The 19,204-nt window shown below is 40.0% G+C and overlaps 1 protein-coding gene across 3 annotated transcripts in view; it reads left to right on the top strand.

Moving 5' to 3' along the window:
* LOC135318885 (uncharacterized) overlaps positions 1-19,204 on the top strand; it is a 174,427-nt gene that overhangs the window by 41,722 nt on the left and 113,501 nt on the right. For 2 of the 3 annotated variants that reach the window (XR_010377285.1, XR_010377284.1), the window contains one exon: positions 16,708-16,850. The gene's annotated coding sequence lies outside the window, so the exon portion shown is untranslated. Of the gene's footprint in view, positions 1-15,410; positions 15,499-16,707; positions 16,851-19,204 lie in introns of all 3 variants that reach the window. The other variant, XM_064477376.1, reaches the window with a different exon arrangement.

Here is a 19,204-nt window from a genome sequence, read left to right as displayed (position 1 = left end):
TGACCAAAGGTTGGAGACCAGTCATCAGCGGTGCTGGCAAATGAAGAGACTTCGGGATTGGGTGGGGCACTTGCTGTGACTTCCAGGTGACCTGCTGGCTGGGGGCTGTATGGCGGGCAGTAGGTTTGCAGGGTGACCCAGGCATAAACCCTGGCTCTGAGGCTGCTGGTCTGACTAGCAAATCTGGGCACCAGCAGTCCTAATGGGGCAGCTCGGGATGTGGCCTGGGACACCTGCCATGCTGAGGGCGAAAAGAGGGCTTCCCTGTGGGGGTGTCCCTGTGGAGAGTGGAAACATCCTCCTGCAGGGGAGGAAGAGCCTCTGAGCAGGGTGCTGGATGCACAGGCAAGACCACCCTGAGCATGGAGGGTTTGGGGAGCTGGAAGTCACACAGTGTCCCGAGCAGCCTTGTTTCTGAGAAACTAGAGGGTGAAGAGTCTGAAAATGCAGGCTAGTGTCAGACCCTGTGGTGGGTTATGAGTGACAGTAAAGGACTGGTCCGGCAGGCACGAGAGAACCCTGTGGGCGTCCCAGCAGGGGCGTCACACCGGAGGTTGTGGCTGGGTTACAGACTTTGCCACTTATTAGCTGTGTGACTTTGAGCAAGATCACCCCACCTCTCTCTATATATCTTCATCTGTAAAATGACACAGTGACAAGCTCGTGTCATCAGAAGGCTTAGTTTAGCTCTGATCCTCTTTGTCCAGGCTTGTCAGTGCTTCCCTGCAAGGTTCTGCATTGGCTGCTCTTACCCTCAGATGGGAGGGCGTAGAGGGACATTGTAGCACACGAAGGTAGGAAGGGGTTGCTTTAAAAAGAGACATGTAGACGCCTGCAGCTGCAGGCTTGCAGGCAGTTTGATTGATGGTCCTGGAGAGGACTTTGGAGGCCTTAGCATCGTTTTAAGACTTGTTTTCCCCTGGGGGCAGCATTTGCCTTTGCAGATTAATGTTGAAGATTTGGGCTTCTTGCAAAGCTGTCTTCAGAGATGGTTATATACGTAACATATCGTATAAAATAAAACGCTTTTATTTAATGTGTGGGACTTTGCAGCTGTTGGGAATAGCTCTGTTGGCCTGGTCTCCACGGAGGACACTAGGCGTCAGCAGAGCGTGCGGGGGGCAGGCAGCTAGCCATGCTGCTGCGGGGTGTTCTCCCCAGCACGGCACTCTGCTGAGTTGACTCTACTCTGAGTTTGGTTGCCAGATGAGCAGACAGCAAATTAATGAGTTCTGGTGGGATTGTATAATGACAGGAAGAAAGAGGGTCCCATAGTTTTTCTGGACTAGAACATGCTTTTGGTTCCTGATCCAGTGTGTTCCATTACAGAATTGATGAGTTGTGTCTATTCTGGAACTTGTCGACTGAAAGAAATGTGTAGCCTGAAAGTTTAGAGTTATGCTTTATTTGGCGGGAGGACTCGAGGCGGGATGACAGCCTTCAAATCTGTCTGAGGGACTGCTCCCAAGAAGTAGGGGAGGAGCTAGGATTATATAGGAACTTTACAACAAAGACCAGGGAGTTGGAAGAATAAAAGATTGCTTGTTATCTAAAGAAATCCAGGCATCTCAAGTTCAAGAATTTAGTGATTTTCTTTGTATGGGAGGAAGTAAACATTTTGGCTCATTGAATTCATTCCTTTTACAAGCACCTAGTTATCTAGGGCCAGTATTCTGTCCTTTCTTTCTCTGAGTCCCCTCGGAGGGCACCATTCTGAGTGGCTGCCTAGGCTGGGCTATAGGCCTGTCCTCCCTGGGAGATGGTGGCAGCTGCTGATGACTTGGTTTCAGCATTCTTTGTTTAGTGACATGGTTGCTGTATTTTCATTCACATTGTAGTATTTTCATTCACAGTGCTCCCCCTTGGTCCTAAATTCGACCAATAATTTGAGAGACATTTCATGACCAATTTTGTCCCAGGGTGCTATGAAGTTTCATTCCTAGTTCAGGTTGAAGAAACTTCTGACCTGCCATTCAAGGTGTTAGGTGTTTTTATCAGGCCCTGTTGATACTAAAAGTTCTCTGGATGGCCTGTCTTACTAGTCTGTTATGATCCAGGAAATGTTTACCCTTCGTTGCTCATTCCCATACCTAGAATCACACTGCTATAATTATTTTATGCAGGGTTATAAATTTTATGTATTTCTTCAATATGATTTGCCATCATCAATCTTGTTGTAGGCCTAGCTACACTTTGGAAATGTAAGAGAAAACAATCTTATAAAATAGACAGGATATAAGTAATAGAGCTAGTAACGTTAATAAAGTCACGATTAAGAATTTAATAGTCAAGAAGTTATATTTTGGGGTTAAAATTTTTCTTGTGTTTCTGACTGAGTTTGAGTGATCTTACGAGAAAGTTCGTATTTATGGTCAGGCTTCGAGCAGGTATTAATTGGCCAGGTGAGGTCTCCCACCTTGTAAGATCAACAGTGGCCTAAACAGAACTATAATTTCCTTTTTAGAATAACGTTTCTGAGGGCTATCTAGTTAGAGCCTTGGAGTAGGGAAACCCACCAAGGTAACACAGAAGTACTAGACATAGGTAATTTACCATAAACTTAACAATTGGAGTAGTTCATAATCAAAGGTAGGAGAAATTATCAAAGTAATTGGTATACAGGCCTGGTCTGGTGTCTTGGGTCAGCTGTCTACCTCATGTCGTCGTCTTCTCATCCTGGCCTGGTAGCTTTTTCTCCATTTGGGCCTTGTTTTAAGGTGAGCAGTGCTCTATAGGCCAGTGCACTGCAGGGGCTCTTTCTGATTGGAAATGAATCTGAAAGTCAGTTTCCTTCAGCTTTGCTGTGTATGGTCTAGTTAAGAGTACCTGATAGAGTCCTTCCATTCATGTTGGAGACAGTTTTTTAAGTCATGCCTGTTCCAGTATGTATAATCCCCTGGCCGCATGTCATGGGGCATTGGATCTTTACCCAAGGATATATTACTAAGCTTCAGAAAGAAACATACAGTGTCCTTTTAATAATTCAATTAAACTTTGCAGCAATGTAACATGACAGCAAGGAATGATCTGGGAAGTGTCTTACTAAATATAGACCTCAATTAACAAAACGAGAATTTAATATCTACTAAAATATAATCTTTTTCTCTCTAAAGTTCCCTCATTTTTATCAAATATAGTCAAATCAAGGTGAATTTGTTTACAAGTTAAGTCTGATTATTTGATCATATAGGCTCTTTTAAATTGGCTGTGTTGGAACTTTTAATAAGGACTTTTAAGCTAGAATGTTAATAAGGTTTGCTAAGGCCAGGAAAGCCCCGTCAAGGGCTTGTCATAGATTTCTGCCTAACAGATTTAGGTAAATTCTTTTCTTTTTGAAGTCCTTAAAATACCTTGAGGTTCCTATACCTGTTAGGAGACGATCTTCCTAATTTATCTCATAGAGCCACTGGGGACCTTAAAGATTTTAGTCTCTTGAGAGATCAGATAGAGAGAAAAGATAACTGTTCTAAGTCTGCTTACATAGGTATAATTTATCAAATTGATGTGAATCATAACTAGTTTAAGGAGAAGAGTTTCTTTATGTCTGGTAAACAGGTTAAAAGCCAGTAGTATTTCAGACAAAATCAAAAATTTTAACCATATTCATCAGTTTACTCAGTCCCACGTAACTAATTCTTTTAATCAGAGTTTTCATTAGACCTTTAAAATTTCTTACCCAGTTTATTTCAGTGCTATAGTTTGAAATTTATTAGAAATCAGTAAATCTCCTTGAAGAGAGAGTATTTTGCAAAATCATCAGAAGAAAACAATTACCTGCCTATAAATGACAACAGAATTAACAGCATGGTTAAACAATATTACACTGTAATCTATAAAGAAACCTGGTCACAATAACCAGAATTATGACTGGTAACATTTCAGATATACCAGAATGTTAGGGAGTCCATATAATTTCTAGAATATCTATATTAATAATATTTTCTCATACAATATAACCTAAGAAGATTTACTATTCATTTGACAATACTTCCCATGTTAGTTAACATGCCAAATGAAACTTACTACTTTAAAATCTCTCTTTGAGATGTTTCAGGGACCCTTTGTAGCATCCCATAGTTAACTGGAGACTAAAAGAATTTTAATGAGAAATTGATATTTGGGGAGCTTGTTAAAAGTTTTCAAAACACTTGGTCAGATAAACGTATAGATCACTGTAAAGTAGTACTTACTAATTAACAAGAAAATATTTCAAAGGTAAAGGCACAACAGATCACTTAAGTCGCATAAGAAGCTTTACAATTTGTTACTGAAGGTGGATTAATATTTTAAGAAAATTTTGTCCCCTTAACAGAGAGAAAACCAAATCTAGTCTTGTACCAGCTTACTTCTAAGATTCATTTACTTTGACCAAATTGATTCTAAACTTAGCCAATTCTGACCACGTACAAAACTCTTTCCTCAGGGTTCCTCTTCCACAATCCTTCCCCAGCTTTCTATACTCTTATATGTGTGTCCCTTATTTTTTCTTCCATTCAGAAGTAACCAGATTCAGGACAAAGTCACTATTTTTCATTAACAAAATATAATTCCATTCCTTATATCTTCCTTTACACATTTATCTTACCTTCCTAGGATACTGAGATCTTTCCCTTAATAATAGAGACTATTTCAGAGTGGCACCAAGCATTTATTAATATTTCTAAACACCTTTAGTTTCTCTGTAAGAGGAAGTCATATGTTAAGTAATTCATATTTCAATCTTATTTTATCTGAAAATGGTACAGCTATTAAATAAAATCCTATCACTTAACTTAATTTACCACAACTCTAGAATTTAGATACCAAACATTTAGTGATTATCTTAAGCATACATTTTAAATATATATTTAAAAAAATTTACCCAAAATTCTCTTCTCATTTGCATTTAATTTACTTCAAATTTTATCACACCACATTACTATTATTTTTTTAACAAATCTGTAACAGATATAACAGGATCTTATTTGACTTTCATTAAACCTAGGTACAGTAAAGATATTATACTTAATATTGATGACTTTAAAGATGTCTATATTAATTAGAACATACATAAACTAAACAATACCAAGTGTTATCTTAATATTGAATATTTTCCAGTTCACGTGAACCTGAAGGTCAACTTAGTCAGTTTTTATTTTAAAAATACTTAATTTGTAAGGTATTACTTTTTACGTCAATTAAGCAGAGCTCTTTGACTTTGTTTTTATTTTTTTAGCAGTAGAAGTATCTCACATCTATAATGTGTACTCAGGCTTATAAACAGACCAAAGCTAGAGATCTCATAGCTTCACTTTCACATAGCTTACTTATAAGATAGGTATAATAATAGTTGGAGTAAGCTGAATTTGCTTGCTCAAATCACTAAGGCTTACTATTTATGAAAAAGACATTTAAGATTTCTTGACAAAGTCTGACGGACTCATCAGAGTTCTGGGTTCTAAAATGCCAAAAATTTCTTTGGCCTTAAGTTTTCTCTCATTGAGCTAATTAGGCTCAGTTCTAGGTCACTGTTTGCTGTATATACATTTCTGATCTGCAAGACAATGACAGACACTTCCAGTTCCCCAGAGAACTGCTCTGTCACGCAGGCCCAATTGTATCTCCTTATTTGGCTTTTTTGTATCAGTGAGAAGAGCTGTAAACAAAGAATTCCATGTTTTAAAACTTTAAGGTTCAATTTATCTTGTCTTCCAAAGCTTGCATAAGGCATTTAGTAAGGTCTCTTTTCCTTGAGTTATAAGTTAAACCCAGGGTAAACCTCTTATTATATTTTTCTATTAGCCACTGAATATTAGTTTTTAGTTTTACATTATATTGGACGGCTCATGTAACTCTATTGGTTTCCTTTATTTTGTTCAATTAATATTTTCTGAGAGACAGAAATGTGCCCAGCCTTGTAATACCAAGAAGAGGAAGCGATTCTACATTGAAACATATCTATCCCACAATATAATTAAGCAAAAAGTTTATATAAAGCCCATTTAAACATACCAATTTTACAAACTTTTATCTCAATTTTAGTAACCCTTATACCTTTAATTTTAATATTTATTAGGTTTAATCAATAATTTTTATTTCTGGAAGGAATGCCAGAAGCCTTTTTCTTTTTTTCTTTTCTTTCTTTTTTTTTTTCACTGTATCTAATTTTATAGAAAAGTCTCTGGGATCCCCAAGTTTGAGCCAAAGAACTTAGGCCCTTCTCAACTTTTAATTTGATTAATTGGTCTGTTGCCCCAGTCATTGATCAAATATCACAGTCTAAATATATTATATGTATCTATCCCTATAAATACATACATTTTAAACTGGGGTAAATAAAACGGACTTGTTTGAACTTTAATTTTGGGGGGCAGTAGGTGATCTCTTTGGCCACTTTTTTTTTTAACTTTACGTAGTGTAGTATTAAAACCTTGTCTCTAAATAAAAAAATTTCCATTTTATTTATCTCATTCAAAATAACCATCAAAAAAATTTACCCATTTTGGATAAGCCCCTTATCTTTTTTTTTTTTTTTTCCGTTAAGAAAAAAATCTTTCGACATTTTTACATTCTTTTTTCCAGTTACTCAACTTAATTAACATTAATTATTCTAAGATTTTATTAACATCTCTAAAACCATTAATGGGAAAGGAAAAACATAAATGTAGCTTTTTAAACCAGTTTTTTTTAAAATAAGTTCTTAGATTAACCATTAGATATATTTTCTACCTTTAAACTTGATTTTAATAGGTACCAATAAAACCGCTGTTTATAATGAGAGCTCTTTCAACTCTCACCAATTTAAAAGAATTTCCAAATTAAGGGATCCATTAGATGGCCATCAATTTATATATATATAGTGATTTTAAACGAATAAGATGAAGAGGCTTTTCCAAATGAGAGTAGGGGTGCTGCCTAAATAAAATTCAAAAGTTTACTCTCCAAAAGGTAAAGCAATTCATGGTCCAGACGGATGCAACAAAGGTTAAGACGGCAAAATGCCTGAAAATTGGTACAAAGGATTGTTGAGAATCCCAATTCATTTGTGTGGCCAACATATGTACACAATACTTGTACCTTTTGCATGGCAGAGTCCAAATTTTCCATTAAAAACAAAAAGGAAACACATGTATACATACATACACACACATAAAACACCCAGCGAAAGATAAAACGTTTATATTTCAAGGACACAGGAAGAGAAATCCAAGTTCCCCCTAAAAGGGTTTTGGTTTTTATAAGTCCAGAATTCCAAAAAATGTTTTTATCAGGCCTGGTTAGTTACTTTAAGAGTGAAATTTTTTTAATTCCCAATTAAATTTGTAAGTTTTGCATGTATATAAACCTGGCTGGGGTATTAGTTGGAGGCTGGCAATCTGTCATTTCTTTTTCTTTCTTTCCTTTTCTTTCTTCCTTTTTTTTTTTTTTTTTGAAAGTTCTATTCCCCATTCTAAGGTAGGGTTGTCAGAATAAAATTGCTAGTAGGTTTTCCCGCAGGGACAAATCTGTGGCATGAAGTCTTTGCCTATACCACTCCTGCAAGTTTCTCAGTCATCCGAGAAAACTGTTACCAGCCAGGAAGAGGGTCCCATTTTTGGAGTTGAAAGGTTCCTCATAAGAGTTTTACTTTTATTCTGAAAAATTCAATGGAGGTAACCAAATTGAGGAAAACATTAGACCAGCCTCTTACCTAACCACTCAGTCTTAACCCCAGTGTCTTTCAACATGGACCCACTCTGGATGTCTCCACTGGGTATTTTCCTGGTATCTTTCAACCAGCCCCACCTTGGACGTCTCCTAAAGATGGGTGTTTCCCGTTATCTTTCAACCAGGCCCCACACAGTATGTCTCCACTTGGTGGGTTATTCCCCCCCAGTATCTTTCAACTGGAGGGCCAGGTACCTGGATACACCGCCAAATAAAACTCAGGATTATCACCCAATATGGGAGATCTGAGAACCAAGATAGACTCACCCAAATTCATCTGGACTCCCCGAGGAGGTGGATGGGCACAAAGGGCCACTGCTGGTACCAAGGCTCCGGTTACTCGGAGAGTTCAGGTGGAGAAAGTCTGCTCTGGGTCCCTTCATGGTGTCCAAAACTCTTGACTGAAATACATGTGCAGCCTAAAAGTTAAGAGTTATGTTTATTTGGTGGGAGGACTCAAGCCGGGATGACAGCCTCAGAGATCGCTCTGAGGGACTGCTCCCAAGAGGTTGAGGAGGAGCTACGATATATAGGAGCTTTACAACAAAGACCAGGTAGTTGGAACAATAAAACATTGTTTGTTATCTAAAGAAAGCCAGGTATGTCAAGTTAAAGAGTTTAGTGATTTTCTATGTATCATTTGGGCTCACTGGATTCATTCTTTAGACAAGCACCTAGCTATCTAGGGCAAGTATCCTGTCTTTTCTTATTCTCATTCTGTTCAGAGGGCACTGTTGTGAGTGGCTGTAGAGGCTGGTCTTCAGGCCTGTCCTCGCTGGGGGATGGCGGCAGCCGCTGATGACTTGGTTTCAGCATTATTTGTTTACTGACATGGTTGCAGTATTTTCATTCACATTGTAGTATTTTCATTCACAGACTGATTGTGGATAATCTGGAAACTTGGAAAGGAACCGAGATAGAATTACTGCAGGTACCTTCTACTTTAATATTCCGTGTGCAAACATAAACACGGATGAAGCATACATTTGAATTTGGTGATGTAGGGAATGGTTTCTGCACATTACAGGAGAAGGCAAGGCAGAATTCCTCTACTTTGTTGGCAGGGATGTGGGTCCACCTGTCTTTTCTGTAGCGGTTTCTGAGAGCAGTTTATGGTAATTAACAAACATTGACAAATGGTGGCACACATTGCATTTAAGAGCTGGCCTGTGCAAACTTGTGTATTGGACAGGTGGATTGGAGAGAGATGTAGCCCAGGCCTGGGCTCAGATACAGGTTTAAATCGCCATTTCCTCACCAAAGGGCCTTGGACTAGAGTGTAACCTCCCTTAATTTGTTGGTGAATCTGTGAAATGTGCATTATAATATTCGTTTCTTCCTGGGTTTGTTGTAAGTTGTAAACAGTATTATAACACTCATGAAACACTTAACAAACAGGCACTTAGCAGTGTTCACTGTGTCTGTCCGCCCCGCTTAGCGTGTGTCACAGTCGTAAAGGTAGCATGTGCCTGTTGAGGATGCACTGGTAGACCCTTGAATAGGTTGTGAATTTGGTGATTTCCTTTAATCCTTGAAACTGTATATGCCATGGGCAGATATTTTCATGGACAGATGAGGAATCTCAGGGTAAAGAAGACTGTGTAACTTGCCCAAAGTCAGACCATAATTTTGGGTGCTGGGGCCTCGGTTCAGCATGGGCCCCTGGGCCTTCTGCCCTCTCCGTTCAGCCCCAGAGCCAGACGTGGGGTCGCCTGTCTCCCAGCCCAGTATATCCAGTAGGCAGCAACACAAACCTGGACCTGTGCTGCTTTGCAAAACTCCGGAGGGTAGGCAGGAACTAAGGGGATAAATGTAAAAACAGACGACTGCAAAGTGTGATCAGCTCTGAGAAGGAAAGGAACACGCCTCGCCACGCAGAGCTGGGAACTTTCCCTTCGGGGCTGCTCTGGGGGCATTCATCTCAGCTAAACAAACTCTGGTCCTGCACCAACGCAGGAAGGCAGGGCGCGTGTGACCAGGTTGACTTGGCCTCGTTGATCATACTCATTCCCCATTCAGCGGCAGCTCTTACGGGCACTTACATAGTAAACAGATGTCGGCCATAATCATCACGCACTTTGCTTGGTAGTTTTATTGGCCTCACATTTGAGATGAGGTAATTGAAGCTGGGGAGTTTGTTGCATGCCCGTGATAACTTTGGAAATACCCCCACTGGTCTTTCAACCTAGACTGGTGTGGCTGTTATATCCCAGCCCTGTGAATGGCATCGTGTAGCTTCTACCAAGTGGCGCAAATGACTGACATTGATTTTTCTTAATTCGTAGGAAATGGTATGTGACAATAAGAGAAAAAGTTAGTCAGAAATTGTTTGGAAAACTAGGACAAAATCCAATTCTTCCCCAGCTGGGGAAGCGTACCCAGTGTCACTCACCCCACTCACTGCCTGGCATCTCCTCCCTGCCGACTCCGTGTTCAGAAGCCACTCTGAGCCTTTGAAGAACATTTTGCCTCATGACACTGTTGACTAGGACCTGCGGCCTCTCTGTCCCTGGTTAACTCTCTCTTCAAAGCCATTTAAATTTTATGCAGGCTCCTCAGCTCTGATGTAAGAATAGCCTCTTTAAACTTCTTGATGCAGCTCCTTAGTGAAGATCTTTCGAAGGAAAACTAGCCAAAACCTGGGAGGTATGCACACAGTGACTGCAAACTCAGCACTTTATGAAGTTCAGAATCAGAGGGGTGGGAGACTCAGGAAAGGCTTTCTAAGGTAGAAAGGGAAAGTGAAAGGACGCAGGCTGTGTGAGACTGAAGCATCTCGGTCCCAGCTAGCAAGGCGGCTGCGTTCAGGATGGTATGTGAGGAGTACAGAGTTCTCACAAAGAAAGAAGTGGTGGGATGGGAGGGAGGACAGATAGATTCTTTACTAGGGAAGGAAAAAGTGCGCTGAAAACTTCCTGGTTGAATAAGAGGACTGTGACATGATGTGCTTGTATTTTGGAGAGAAGGGTTTTATGGGGACAGGCCTAGGAGAACGCTGTCTGGCTAGGGGGTCAGCACAACAGGGAACCACAGAGAACAGGGCCGACCTCAGGGCCCCTGCTGGGGGAGGGGCTGCCCGCCATTTTGAGCCCTGGGGGCTGCTTCTGTCCCTTAGCTGGGGCCTCAGAACTCCCTTCATATCCCAGTCCTGTTGATACAAGAAAACAGATGTGGGGCATGAGAAGGGCTGTGTCCCAGGCTTTGGTTGAGCCCCTGGAATGTGCCCCACCAGACGTGGGTCCTTGGCTTCATGCAGGAAAGGTTTCAAGAGCAAGCCACTGTTGAGTAATGGTAGATTTATTCACAGAGACACATTGAAAGGCAAGAGAATGGGGACGAGTTGTGGGGTTCGGGTGCTCAGATTAAAAGTAGGTACACATTCCACAGACAAAGTGTGGGCCTTCTCGGAAGAGGGAGAGAGAGCGGTGACCGCGAGGTGGCGCTGTGTTGCTCGTTTTCTTGGGCTTGGTGGTTTCATATGCTAATAAGTAGACTGAGCAGCCTAAGGGCAAGGGGCTGGGATTCCCAGGGAGTTGGCCATTTCCCACCCTGTGACCTTTTGTGGCTAGCCTTGGGATGGCCATGGTGCCTTGGGGCATGTTATTCACCATGTTACTATTACAATGGTTGTATAATGAAGCTCAAGCTCTGCTAGAAGTTATATCTCTTCATCTTGAGCCTCAAGGCCTATTGGGGATTGAATCCTTCACCATTTTGATGTTAATTGTTGTGGCCTTCCTTGAATGGCTGTGCTCTGCCCCCTTCCATCCTGTCTCACTCTGATGACACAGAGAGAGCAAAGGCCGGGCCCTACCCGTGCTCCTGCATTTAACAGGAGGAGGGGTGGTGTGGGCTGAGGATGACTCTGAGTGGTGAGAAGGATGTTTCAGATTTTCCCACGTGGGACATGGGGACGTGCCAGCAGCCACTGCAGATTGATCTCACGGGCATTATCGCTTGTGTCACTCATCTTTTCTATTTTACTTTTTTTTTTTTCAAGTATTTAATCTAAATTTAATATCAGGTTTTTTTAGGAAACAAATTTCTCTTTTTCTTTTCTTTGGGGATCTTTAGGGGGTAGGTAATTAGGTGTATTTATCTGTTCGTGGAGGCCCTGGCACTTGAACACAGGACCCCGTGCATGCTAAGCACACGCTCTACCACTGAGCTCTACCACCCATCACATCATCTTTTACTTTTTGCTTTAGCTGCCAAGAATCTTACAGCTGAATTTCTAGTCGGCCTTTAACACTTACCCTAACTTCATGGCATTCATTTTTATGACATTACCTTCCCCTGGTTTCATTTAAGTATTCAATCTCCATTTTGTCTTCACTCTCACTTTTGTCTTTTTGTTGTTATGGTTGTTAAGCTGTGTTTAAAAAAATTGTTTAATTTCTCTTTTAGCGGGAGGCTGAAAGTAAATAAATATGTAAATAAACTTATCACACTTAAATATTTTATACTTTCTAAGCTGTTTAGTAGTTACTTAAAAACCGAATTGAATACTAAAGTGATAAAATTTTTAAATTATTTTTTAATTTTTTATAAAGGTATAGCTGATTTACAATATGATATGTTTCAGGTGTACAATAGTTGCACAATTTTTATTTTTATATTCCATTTATAATTATTGTAAAACATTGGCTATATTCCCTGTGTTATAAGATCCATCCCTGTAGCGTGTTTATGTTAGATGGAGCAGTTTGTATAAGAAAGCTGGGTAACGCAGAGTCTGGGGAGTGGCTCTGTCTAACCAATGTTCATGGTCACCCTTCCTGTCAGAGCCCAGGCCCTCACTCCTCTCTGCAGGGGAGCGAGTGGAGGCAGCCCTCATCAGCGCTGGCACCACCCTCTGAGTGGCAGTGACAATAGTGACTGTCTGTGGACATGCAAATTGTTGTTCCAGGATCTTTACATGCATTTCTGCATTTAATAATTAAAGCCCTCCTGTGAGGAATCATTTTATATTTTTAATGAATAATACATTTTATTTTGATTTTGATAGACTTCAAACCTCCAGAAAATGTACTGGAATAGTACAATAAACGCTTAGAGACAGTTCACCTAAAAGGGCACTATTTGCCCTTTTGTGTCTGGCTTATTTTAGTATAAACTTTCAAGGTCCATCCATGTTGTAGCCTCAAACAGTAATTTTTTCTTTTGATTTGATAATATCTTTTTTCTTTTTTTTTGTTTTATGTCTATTTAAAAATATTTTCATTGAATTCTAGTCAGTTTATAATGTTGCATCAGTTTCTTGTGTACAGCACAACACTTCATTTATATAGGAACATACCTGTATTCATTTTCATATTCTTTTTCAACATAAGTTACTATAAGATACTAAATATATTCTCCTGTGCTATACAGTATAAACTTGCTGTTTACTCTATACATACTATCTGCAAATCTTGAACTCCCAAATTATTCCTTCCCACACCCTCTCCCCTCTGGTAACCATAGTTTGGTTTCGATGTCTCTGTGTCTGTTTCTGTTCTGTAGATAAGTTTATCTTTTTGTTTGGTTGTTTTTTCTTTTTTGTTTTTTTTTTTTAGATTCCACATGTGAGCGATCTCATATGGTATTTTTCTCTCTCTTTCTGGGTTACTTCACTTAGAATGACATTCTCCAGGTCCATTCATGTTGCTACAAATGGCATTATTTTATTTTTTTTTTTAATGGTGAATAGTAGTCTATTGTACAAATATACTACAACCTCTTTATCCAGTCATCTGTCAGTGGACATTTAGGTTGTTTCCATGTCTTGCTATTGTAAATAGAGCTGCTGTGAAGATTGGGGTGTATGTGTCTTTTTGAATTAGGGTTCCTTCTGGATATGTGCCTAGGAGTGGGATTGCTGGGTCATATGGGAGGTCAATTTTTTGTCTTTTGAGGAACCTCTATACTGTTTTCCACAATGGCTCCACCAAACTGCATTCCCACCACAGTGTAGGAGGGTTCCCTATTCTCCACAGACTCTCCAGCATTTATTGTTTGTGAACTTCTGAATGATGGCTATTCGGACTGGCGAGATGTGATATTTGATTGCAGTTTTGATTTGCATTTCTCTGATAATGATATTGAGCATTTTTTCATGTGCCTATCGGCCATTTGTATGTCTTCATTGGAGAAAAGTCTCTTTAGGTCTTCTGCCCATTTTTGGATTGAGTTGTTTGTTTTTCTTTCTTATTAAGTGTAAAAGCTGTTTATATATTCTTGGAATTAAGCCCTTGTCAGTCTCATTTATTGCAAATATTTTCTCTCATTCCATAGGTTGTCTTTTTGTTTTGTTTACTGTTTCCTTTGCTGTGAAAAAGCTTGTAAATTTAATTACATCCCACTTGTATATTTTTGCTTGTATTTCTATTGCTTGAGTAGACTGCTCTAGGAGAACATTGCTGAGATGTATGCCAGATGTTTTCCCTATGTTTTCTTCTAAGAGGTTTATAGTGTCTTGTCTACATGTTTAAGTCTTTAAGCCATTTTGAATTTATTTTTGTGTATGCTGTGAGGGAGTAGTCTAACTTCATTGATTTACATGCAGCTGTCCAGTTTTCCCTACACCATTTTCTGAAGAGGCTGTCTTTATTCCATTGTATGTTCTCACCTCCTTTGTCAAAGATTCAATGACCAAAAGTTTGTGGGACTATTCTTGGTAATTTTGTTTATCCGTTCATTGATGGATGGATATTGTTTGTAACCTTTGGCTACTCTGAATGATACTGCCATGAATATTGATGTGCAAGTTTTTGTGAGAATATGTTTTCATTCTGTTGGCTGTACTGTTGGCCCGCCATATCTGTAGTTTCCACTTCATGGATCCAGATGGCTGATTGTAAAGGGACTCGAACATCCTTGGATTATGGAATCCAGGATGGGGGGTTCCTGAAACCAACCCCTCGAGGATACTAAGGGATGACTCTACATGTAGGAGTGAAATTGCTGAGCCATATAACTCTAACCTTTTGAGGAAACAACAGACTTCTCCAAAGAAGCTGCACCATTGTCCCTTTCCACTGGCCGCATATGAGGTATCTCTGCCTCCTGAACAACACTTGTTATTGTGCATGTTTTGATTATAACCATCCTGGTGGTTGTAAAATAAGATCTCATTTTCATTTTGATTTGGCTACTGATGCTGAGCTTCTTTTCATATGCGTATTGGCCATTTGTGTATTTTTTTAAATCCTCGGAAATTTTAAAAATTGGGTCGATTTTCTTTGTATTGTTCAGGTTTAAGCATTTGTTATATATCCTGAATACTAGTCTCTTATTAGATACATGCTTTGTAAAATTTTTCTCCTATTCTGCAGATTGTGCTTTCACTTTAGTTCTTTTAAACATTAAAACAATTTCTTTACAGGTGAGGTAATTAGATGTATTGATTTATTTTATTTTTCTTGCTAAGCACGCCCTCTATCAGTTGAGATACCCCCTTCCCCTGTCATTTCACTTTCTTGATGATGTCCTCTGTAACAAAAAGGTTTTAATTTTGATGAAGTCCAGTTTATCTGCTTTTTTCTTCTATCACTTGTGCTCTTCGTATTGTATCTAGGAAACCAAAGCCTATCCTAGGACCTCAAAGATTTATACTGTGTCTTCTTTTAGGAAGTTTATAGGTTTAGTTTTTACGTTTCTGTCTCTGATCCATTTTGAATTAATTTTTATTTGTTATATAAAATATGGGGTTCCAGATTCCAGATTCATTCTTTTGCCTGCAGATACCCAGCTTTCCCTGCACCATTTGTTGAATAGACTATTCTTTCCATGGAGTGTTGTTGGCACCCTTGTGGAAAACTGACTGTAAATGTAAGTTTTTTCCCCCTGGGATTTTATTGTGTCTCATAGATTTATTTATCCAAACTTATGCCAGTACCATACTGACTTAGTACTATAGATTTTTAGTACACTTTAAAGTGAGTCATCCCACTTTGCTCTGCTTCTTCAAGATTGCTTTGGCTGTCCTGGGCCCCTTGCACTTCCATATGAATTTTGGGATAAGTTTTTCAAGTTTTGCAAAGAAGTCAGCTGGAATTTTGATAGGGATTCCACTGAATTTGTAAATCACTTTGGGGAGTCTTAACATTTTTAACAATATTGTCTACCATTCCATCAACATGAGATGTCTTCCATATATGTAGATCTTTTAAAATGTTTTGATGATACTTCAAAATATTCAATGTACAAATCTTGTAAATTTTTGTTAAATGTATCTCTCATTTAATTTTTAATGCTGTTGTAAATGGAAAGTCTGAGCTTCTTGAGGTAGGACTATATATCAATTTGTTTATTTCTAGGATTTCTACGCAGCAACTACCCTAGGTTTATATTTGCAACATAAATCTATCCACAACTCTTCCCACCCCCATGTTATAAGAAACCAAGACCCAGGTTAAGCTACCTGAACACCTATGTGGAAGTGAGAAATGAGACCCTTGGGTGGGGCTTTGTGAAGATGATACTGAGAGCTTATTTAGGATGGCTTCATCTTAATTTCTTTTAAACAACACTTTCGGTGTAGTCAGATATATTAAGAACATGCCCTTTTGATGTGCAGAGGAGCTAAGACTATTATCAAATAATTTCTAGAGAGAGTGTTGTACTTGAAATCTAATTTGCATCAATCTTTGAAGATTTATGTTTCAGGAGCTTTGACTAAAGAACACCTGTCTTTATTCATTAGTGACAATTAAATGCTCAAGCAACATGTAATAGTCTGAGTAACTGCCCCCGCCCCATAGTGCTGGGTGGCTGCAGCTGTAACCGGAGTCAGCGCTTACCTTTCCCAGTATGCTTGTGCTGATCCGCTCAAAGGGGTTCGTCCAACAGTTTGTCTGTAGTCTGTTGGACATAGCCATAAAACATTGAGTTAAGGTTGCTGGAATGCATTATATTCTTATTAATAATAAGTAAGCACATATTGAGTACTTACTGTATGTTGGGAATTGTCCCTCAGCCTCACATGAATATTATTTCTCTTAAAACCTCACATATTTTCTTGTTATTCTCACTTTACAGATAAGGAGACTGAGAATTAAGTCTTCTCTCTTTGGGTGGAGCTCATTATCAATGACGGGAAGTTGTAAGGAAAAAGATATTGTTTCATCCTGAGAAAACATTTTTCTGAGAGTCAGCAGTGAAGAAGGTGGACACTGAAGAAGGTGATCATTGTTCGATTGAGACGAGCCCCGGGTTGTACGGAGTCAGCATCCCTGTCCTGGACACAGCCAGTGTAGAGCTGCGTGGTGGGTGAGGCGGCGATGCCGCGCAGGGAACGCAGATGCCGGGCCGTTGGGCTGTGCTCAGGCCCGGTGGGGCTTTCTCCTAAGGGCAGTGGACAGTCATTGACAGATTTTAAGTAGGGGAGTGGGGTGCTCTCGTAGATCACTTTTGTCTTGTAGAATGCTTAGAAACATTTAGAAGGCTCAGCAGGAGGTGATGTGATGAGTCAGATTAGGGTGGCTGCCAGGTGTAGGAGTGTAGAATTTTCAAGTGGTTTTCAGTCCCAGTTGTGTGGCTCAGTAGCCGTGTCACTTTGGATGATGCACTCAAGGAAAAGAAACAATTTATCTAATCAATAAATGCAGTGATGTACCGACCTCCCAGGACTGCTGTGGAGATCCAGTGAGATAACGTGTGCACAGTGTGCAGCATGGTACCCAGCACAGAGTCAGAGCTGAGTGCCAGTGAGTATCTGGTAGGACAGGTGTGGGTGGTGGGACTCGGTGACTGAGGAAATCTGGGCCCTGAAGGAGGGGTCCAGTCACATCTGTGAGTGATGGGCCTGAGCTGGGAGAGGCAGAGAGACCTTGCCCCCCGACCAGGGGCCCTGGGCAGGACGGCTATGGGAGGAGCACCATGAAGTCAGCTCTTTGCAGGTGGAGTTGGTGTTGCCCTTGTGACATCTAAGTGCAGTGTCACGAGCTCAAAGAGGAGGTCTGGGCCCAGGCTGTGAATTTTCCTATAATCTTAATCCCTGAGGACGCTGAGGTAGTGATCACTGAACGTGAAGACATACTTTACAGGACAAGTGAATAGTAGTATCATCTCTGTCATCAAAGCTCACGTCTCTTTATTCATCACCCACTTTGCTAATTGGGTACTTACAGAGCTCACTTCACCGACCTCCCATGGGCTCAGGCTCCACAGTAAAGAGCTGGTGAGCCTCCCTCCTTTCCAGAAGACGACACATTTTGCTGGTAGCCTTCTGTACCTCGCCAGACTTAGAATTTTAGTTTGTTGATTTAATTCTAATTTCTATTAGCCATCTCCTGACAAGAGAGACCTTTTACCTCATGGTCATATTTCAATTAGCTGTTACTGAGAATTGCTGATCTGATCCATAGAATAAGTATTATATTAACCTTGTAGAGTACTTATCATTTTTCTGTCTTTGCCCTTTAATTTTGTATGCCCTTTCTCTATCCTATTTGGGGCCTTAATTTTTTTTTATTTAAAAGATGTCTGTTTGCAGTTAAGAAAACAAAAGGAAAAATACACATGATAGCTAAACATAGAAAATATCTAGTGTGTTTTCTGTCTTGGCAATGGAGGGTTGTAGAAACTTATGAAAACCTTCATTACACAAGTTTCTTAAAATGCGGATTAAGAAATAAAACCTTCCTTCCTCATCTTTCAAGCTGCACAGCTAATTGTCAAGAAAGTGAGGGGAAATCCTCAGAAGCCAAGACAAACCAGAAAGCAGGGATTCTGGGTGATACATGAGCCTTAGAAGCCCTGGGGGGCCTGTTGGCTCCTGTACTGAGTTTCAGTTGCATTGACAGTAGGGCAGGAGGTGAGCCCGAAGCCTCTCACACTGGGAGTTGGATGACTGATCATATGTAAGGCCAAGCCCATTCCGAGAAGCATGGTTTACTAAGGGTGAACTAGGAAAACAAAATTCCTCAAGGCAAAACAGTAAGGAAAGTCAATTTTGTTGGAAGAGGGGAAAAATTACAAATCCAAAGTAAGGATAAAGTTTAACGCTCTTCTGGCACGAGAGTGACCACAAACTCCTGGCAGAGAAGCACAGCTACTCCTGGAATGAGAAGCTGTGGTTTGAATGAATCAGTGAGCAGCCATTCCGAAAAAGCTTCCAGAGTCTTGTGGATCAAGATACTGGACGGCAAACACCTCTCTTCCAAGGTCTCATTCAAATAACTGGAAATGTTTTAAAGGAAAGAAGCCATAATCATAGTTCTATTTATTAACATTACTATATGCTAAGAATTCAGAGGTGACTATCTAGTTGACTCCTCATTTATGGACCTTAGTTACTCTTTGGGGAGAAAAACTGACATAGTTGGGGAGCTTGGTAGAGGGAGTTGTTAGTCTGTTGCAGTTAGCCAGGAGAGGAGATTAAGAAAGCAGTGAAGGGTGGGTGAACTTTTTAGCTGAGGACAGACAGTCTTGTTCAGTTGGCTTTTAATTGCAGGCTCAATGAGCTGTCACTGGAGGGAATAGATCTTACGGAGGATGGACTTAGCTCAGGCCTCTTTAGAATGGACACGTGAAA

This window comes from Camelus dromedarius, chromosome 22, assembly GCF_036321535.1.
Source record: "Camelus dromedarius isolate mCamDro1 chromosome 22, mCamDro1.pat, whole genome shotgun sequence".
NCBI lineage: Eukaryota > Metazoa > Chordata > Mammalia > Artiodactyla > Camelidae > Camelus > Camelus dromedarius.
This window is presented reverse-complemented; position numbering and strand designations above follow the sequence as displayed.